Source organism: Chionomys nivalis, chromosome 8 (genome assembly GCF_950005125.1).
Source record: "Chionomys nivalis chromosome 8, mChiNiv1.1, whole genome shotgun sequence".
Classification (NCBI taxonomy): domain Eukaryota; kingdom Metazoa; phylum Chordata; class Mammalia; order Rodentia; family Cricetidae; genus Chionomys; species Chionomys nivalis.
Window position 1 is genome coordinate 1,521,897 of NC_080093.1, and position 7,604 is coordinate 1,529,500.

A 7,604-nucleotide genomic window follows, 5' to 3' on the forward strand; every position below is an offset into this window, starting at 1 on the left:
GGGTAATTGGCTGGCTAGGCGTCATTAGAGTATTTATAGATAAGCTTGGGTCTAGAGACAGAGAGGAGAGCTGACTGTGTTTATTTAGACACTATTATCTATCGCTAATGTGCTATCTGCGTGCTGATCATGGCCGTTCTCTGGGCTCTAATGATATAGAGCACACTCACAGTGTGACTTCCATGACCTGCAAGTCGCCTTTGTCTCCAGTCCTCACAGCAGGGCAGAGCGAGGGACAGAGCTGTGCACAGTTCCCACAGCTCTCGTTCCTTCCCGGTGAACCTCTCCTTTCCTCTGAGAAATTTAGAATGAAGATCTTGAAGCACCAGAAAGACAGTTTCTCCTAATTAAACCTCAGAGGAGTGGAACTTTCTGGGCTTCGTGATTATCTAAAGGGTTTTTGAAAATGTAAATCTCATTGCTTTGTAAAACAGGAGAAAGAGGCAGCTTGGGTTTGAGAGTGTCTCTCAGTGGCTTCCCACAAAGAGGGACTGGAGCGAGCTGATCAAGTGGGTAGAGGCACACACATACACACACACACATGGACATATACATGCACACAGAGGCTCACACGCATATACAAAGATGCATACATACCACTTACAAAAGCACATGCAAACATACCCATCACACACACACACATATACATGCACACAGAGGCATACACGCATATACACACATGCATACACACATCCACACCACTCACAAAAGCACATGCACACATACCTATACACATGCACACACATTCATGCACATAGAGGCTCACACACATATACACACACATGCATACACACACACACACACTCACACACACTCACACCACAAGCAGGTACAGGTGGAGTAGAGTTCCTTGGACCCTGGAGGGGCACACAGTGGCACTCAAGGTTGTATTTTCTTCCCAGAATCCCTAACCCCACTGTACTCTACTTGAATTTTCAGAACTGGTCTCGTACAGTTCATTTAATCTTTAGTTTTGTTGTCGCCATTTTGTGTGTGACTGAATAATATATGTGTCTTGAGTGTGGACACCCATGTGCTACCATGCATGGAGTTGTCCAAGAACAACTTTCTCCCCTTTTCACTTTTAGGAACTCATTCTCTCCTTCTACTGTGGATTCTCAGACTCAAAGTCATTAGGGTTTCACGGCAACTGGTTTGACCCACTAAGCAATCTCACCAGACCAATCTCCATGTCTTAAACAAATATACTAATATTAACAACAGTATGAATTACTAAATGCAACCAGACACAGAAGTAAGAATTAGGCAAATAGTGAATGTATGGGGTGTGTATTATACACAGAAAAAAAAACAGAAAAATGCAATTTATAATCTGAATCTAAAAGTTATCTTAAGAAAGAAAATGAGAGTCAGGCTTGGTGGCTCGTGTCCTAATCCCAGCAATCATGAGGCAGAGGCAGGTGGTTCTCCATAGGTTCAAGGCCAAACTTGTTTATATACTAAGTTCCAGGCCAACCGGGGCTACACAGTGAGACCCTGCTTTTCTGTGTATGCTTTTTTTTTAAAGGCTTAACTTTATTGACACTTAATACTATTTTAAAAAATCAAAGTACCCTGGAAATTATCCTCTTTGTTCACAAAATCACCCTCAAGTCGATTTTGTTTAACACTGCAGTTGGCTGAGAGATTGCCTAGTCCTCAAAGAGACTGATGCATGAGGACCTGAGTTGTGACCTCAGCTTCCACATACACAGCCGAATGTGGTGGCACATACCAGTGGAGACAGGAGGATTGCTGGGGATTGCTGGCTAGCCAGTCTGGCTGAGTCTGGGAGCTCCGAATTCAGTGAAAGACTTTGACTCAAAATAATATGGAGGACAGCAATTGAAAAAGATAGCAGACACACACACACACACATATCAACACTTTATAGCAGCAATCTATTAAGATAATCTTGCTATTGAGGGAGCTGTTGTTCCATATTCTGCAGAGTGACTTGATCCATTTCTACCACTTCTCTACTGACTTGATATGAAAGCCATTCTTTCTTTGCTCTTTTGTTGTGATTTTTGCTTTAAAGTGTGTGTGTGAGGCAGGTGGGCATACCTGCCTATGCACATACGTGTGAAGTGTGTTTGCCATGTGAGAACGTGTGCAGGCCAGAGGTCAACACTGCATGTCTTCCTCTATTGGTCTCCCCGTTACTTTTTGAGACAGGGTCTCTCACTCAGCCTGAAGCTCGACCTTCCTGCTAGGCAGGCTGGACAGCAAGCCACTGGCATCTACCTGTCTGTCTCTCCAACACTGGGGTTACAGACAAACACCACTATTCCCAGCTTTTTCAAGCCATCTGGGGGCCCAAACTCAGGACTTCAAACTTGCACAGCCAGCATTTTACCCACGGGACCATCTCTCCAACCATGGTTTTTCTTTTGTGTATCTATGGGGGAAGGGGGTACACAGGCCAGAGGACAGTTTCTGATGTCATTTCATGGCTGCCAACCACAGTTTCCCATGTATGTATGTATGTATGTATGTATGTATGTATGTATGTATGCATGCATTTATTTATGCCTATATTTGAAACAGGATTGCTCCCCCTGGTCTGTAGCTCACCAATTGGTTAGGTTGTCTGGACAGTGAGCCCCTATTTCTACTTCTCAACAAAAAGAAGATAAGGGGATACCACTGCCCTTTTAACATGTGTTCTGGGGATCAAACCGCACTCTCACATTAGCTGGCCAGGCACTTCACCCACTGAGCTATGCCCTTGGAGTTGTCTCATGTTGTTTACCACTGGGCACTCATGTTGAACTTGCTGTGTGATAGAGAATAACTTTAAAAGCTCATTCCTCCTTCCCCAGCCTCCCAAGTGCTGGGACCACAGGTGTGCTCCCCACATCCCCCTGTACCTGGCACTAAAAGCTCCTGTTTATACAGTCTTGCTCTAACCTCACATGGCTTCCACAGCTTTCCCTTACACAATAAAGCCTCCAGACTGTGACCTAGTGATTTCCTGTAAACATAGCTGGACAAATACACGCATGTCATCGTCATCTACCCCTTTGTGAGCACTGCTTGGTGACAAGGCATGGGGACCTGTGCTAGAGGTTAGGCCTTGCTCTGTGTCACATGGTATGGTAGGGCAAGGAATACAGGAGACCTCATGAGACCCCATTTCCTGCCTCTAGGATGAAGATGAGGCTGGCAGTGCTCATGCCATGAAGTTGGATTTGGAAGGGGAGAGAGTAAGGTGTAGAGCAGGTACTCTGCCCATGTATCCATCTTTCTCAAGCAGGAGCATGTTGACCTCACCTGCGAATGCATCTGCCTGGTATGTCCACTCTGGTTCCCTCCTGTCTCTCCCACCTTCTCTGCAAAAGACAAAGTCAGGAGCTTTATTTGTCTGTTTTTGAAAAAGGCTCCCAGAACACTGACCTGTGCCTGAGCGTATGATGTAATTTGCAAATTAAGTATGTAATGCTTTTAGCAACAATGTGCCCTTTCCTCCTCTAGGCCCCACCACTGGGACCAGCTAATTTGTGGGCACATCTGCTGTAAGTGTTGGGGAATACTCTGGGAGATATTCTTAGCTTCTGGCCTGGGGTCTAAAGGTTGAGAGGCTGGCTCCTGAGATACAATGATGCCCCAGGCAGCAGTCAGGTAACAGGGCCAATCAGAAAATATAAAATGTGGGTGAGTGGCCTGGGGAGATCAGCGAACCAGAAGAAGAATGTCTGGCTACCATGGTAAACAGGTAACCCACAGCTCCAGAGAGGAACAGAACAGGCTGCTCCACCCATGCAAGGGTGGGCGTGCTCTGCTGGTCACACCTTAATTTACAGAGTGTCCGCTGCATAGGCGGCTTACAGCTGCTGCCAGAGAGAGAGGTGCAAGGGAAGAAAAAAGGAGGCCCGGTTACCATGCTTGCCTGAAGGAACCCCTCATCCTTCAAATCTAACCTTGGCTCCTCATTTTGCCTGGCATCTACAATGGTTTGGGGGCCCAGGCTTTGGGTTCAATCAGACAACATCTTATTTGACCCATTTCCTATCTTAAAATAAATAGATGGCGTAGCTTGTCTATATTTCGAATACTTTGGTTGGCATAACACCTCAACTATAACTTAGGACCAGACAAAATGACACATGGCATGTTTCCATGGGGACATGTTCTAACATGTCCTAGTGCTCCCCAGACACTTTCAGGCGCACATATATGAGTATGAAGTCAGAGCGCTTCAATACAGATGGATAAGTCTATTGCTTTAGAGACTCAAAACCATGAGAAAGGTGGCAAGACAGCTCTGCTGTTTAGAGTGATTGCTAGCAACACTGATGACCTGAGACTGATGATCCCCAAGAACCACACAGTGGAAGAGAAAACCGACTCCTTTAAGTTGTCCTCTTTCTTCCACATGTGTGCCATGACATCACACACGTGCGCAGGCATACACACACACGTTTACACACACACACATGCACACACACATGTGCACACACGCACTTGTGCACACACATGTGCACACATACACATGCATGCACACACACTCATGCACACACACGTGCACACACATGCACACACACTAACAGAAAAAAGTCGCAGGTGACCTGTCATTCCCAACTCGGTGACTGTCGTATGGCATCACTCAAATGCAGTAGCTCCCTTCTCCTCCACCAATCAATCAGTGCTGCTCCCAGCAGCACGTCCCGAATCCCTGAAATTGAGCTAGAAATACTTTCTTTCCCTGTGTCTGAGAGCGGTAAGTTCAGGCTCCTAGCCTGACAAAGTACGTTTCTACCTCCATGAGTAGCTGTTGGAACATCATAAGACCCTGTAAGACCCAGCTAACTCCAACACAGTGGCCCCAGGTGTATGAAGCCATGCACCCCTCCTTAAGCCCCCTTATGCCCCCAATGAAGTCTGAGTGGCAATATTACAACCCTTGGGAATTAAGGGCGAGTTCCTGCTGCCTCTCAGACACTGTCCTGACCTCTGTGGAGCTCAAAGCATGCTGAGTTTTAAGGCCTGTGAACTGGCTGTACTTCTCTCTCCTTGCCCTTTCAGCAATGGTTATTATTTTTACCACATTAGTGGGTACAAGTCTGTAGTAAGATCTTAGTCTTTCTGGAATATGACAGGTATCCTTAGAAAAAGGACGGAGGGAAGAAGCGAGAAAAAGAAGGAAAGATGGGAGGAGGCGGGTGAGGAAGAAATGGGGGACAAAAGAGGGCGGGAGAAACGGAAGTTTCGTGTGTTTTCTTGCTTCACAACCCTTCCAACCCTGATGAGAGCATGTTAATGTTTAGTCATTTTATATCTGTTTAAACAATCCAACCTATTAACATTCATAAAGAATATATGCAAATGGGTTAATGGGGGTCAGAACTCCTGAACCCAGAGTCACAAAAAATGTTCCATGTGGGAAGTCCCTTAGGCAAGAGGATTATCAAAAGGTCTGGCACACTCAAAAGCAGGGGTTATCAAAAAGGATCTGGTGTGCAAAGGTTCCTGAGGTTCTGAAAGAGCCTGGGGGCCCCAAGGTGTGCCCATCCTGGAGCAGCCTGGAGAAAGGCACAGAGCCCTACCTCCCCTCCCCCGACACACACAGTGAGGACAGGAATAACATACTGTGACTAGCCACACTAATCTTGTCCCAGAGCAAAAAATCAAAACTGTGGAAAGAAAAATGCCTTCTAACAGAGGCCTTGGAAATACCCACAAGTGATTTCTGTGAGATAGGAGCCCCTCCCACAGTCCAGAACCTTCCAGACCCTTCTGAGGCTCAGGCCTCCCACAGTCACTGGGCCTGGTAGTGTCCTCTGGCTCACTCTGAGAATCCTAGACCCTTCCCGAGTTGACAAGAGAACTCATTTCTCTGCTTGTGTCTTGAGATAGCACCAGACCAGGGTGCTTAGGAGGAGAGACCAGTAAGAGTAAAAGGCGGGAAGAGTTTCTCCCCCACCTCACAGACTGCTCCCAACCGTCATCAAGGCGCGCCTCCCAGGCCTCTGAGAAACCCGCGTGGCCCCAGGCCCCAGCAGCAGCCTTGGGCACAGAGAGCCGCCAACTCCACCTCGGCATCTTTTTAATGAGTGAAATCCTCTAGCTGCTTCTGGCACCTCAGAGACCAGCTATTAATGAGTGCTTGGAATAGATGGTGCCTGTTTTATTCATGTACGGTGGCCTGGGAGAGACACTTCAATTTCCATCCCCCATCTGCTGCCATGTTCAAGTATCTCCTTAAGGGAGGAGAATACATGGCTAATTTTGTCTTTAAAGAGACAAGTTCAGAGAGCTATACCTCCACAAGCCACATTCTATATGTGAGCCTTTTTCAATTTTCAAAGTATATATTTAGACTGTATATGGTACCCAAGACAGTGGCAGGCAGCATCTCGTCCTGCTTCCTGGGTGTGTGGGAATGGGTGTTTTTCCTTAGCCACTGGGGCTTTGTTCCCTGAGATGGAGTAGAGGATGCAGGGGCTACCATGTTGGGATCCTTTTTAGAGATCCTGTTACAGGTCAGCTGGCCAAGTGGTTCTTGATCTGAGTCCAACACTTGCGGATGTCCCCTGAGGTGTGTGTGAAGAGATGGCTGGGGAGGGGGCTGGAGCTAAAAGCATAACCTCACTAAAGGGTCACAGCAAAGGGTGATCTAGAGTTATCATCAATACAGAACTTTGGTTGTATCCATTATAATGTCATCCTGAGCCTGAAAGAAAAACAGCACCATGGTGACACACCTGTGGTAGACCACCAACACAGGATGCCTCAGCCCACAGGGACTTACCATGTGTCAGGACCACAAAGGCTCAGCTTGCTTCCATGTAAATCTTTTTTATGAAGGCCTCTTCTGCATCCCAGAGACTAAGGGTCTTATCCTCCTTCTGTCCCCCCTTGGTCCTTTCTGCCCATCTCTAGATCCACATGCTCTCTCTATCCAGTCTGCCAACGCTGGGGACTTGTTTCTAGCCCCACATTGGTTTCACGGATTTCAGGGTTTATCGAGGCACCTTCAAGAGTCCTCGATATTCACCTTCAACTCAGAGACTCTCCCAAGCAAGTCTATTTCATGATGAGATGAGAGGGCGCCCTGCCTTCCATTAATGCTTAAAGGTATACCCTGTACCTCACCAAGCAGTGCAACTCCTCAGTGACTTCCTTCTTACTAAACTTTACTAAACTCTTTGTGACATATAAGCAGCCTGGCTTGTGGTAGCAGTGTGTGTGTGTGTGTGTGTGTGTGTGTGTGTGTGTGTGTAATCTTAAAGCAAATTGACTCTTGAAAGTTTCTGGCTTTGACCATGAGCCTGATGGTCACCAGTCCTTCAAACCATTTCTGGTCTCCTCATTTGATTTGCATTTCTCCATGTCACTCCCAATGTCTACAAGTAGAGGCAGAGTGGTGGAGGCCTCCAGATGCCATGAGGCTAATAAAGCTTGCTTTCTCCCAGCATGCTCTGTGCTGTCAGAAACCAGCAATTAACTTAATAGGGTTCTTGAAATGGAGTCGATCCGGGAAATGTGGCATGTGTTGACACTCTCCTGCTGATCCAAGCCGCCTCCCACCATTGACTCGCGGGGTCTGTTTGCTGTTTGAATTATTTAGGAGCTTGTTATGTGAATTAAAAAGCAGCACT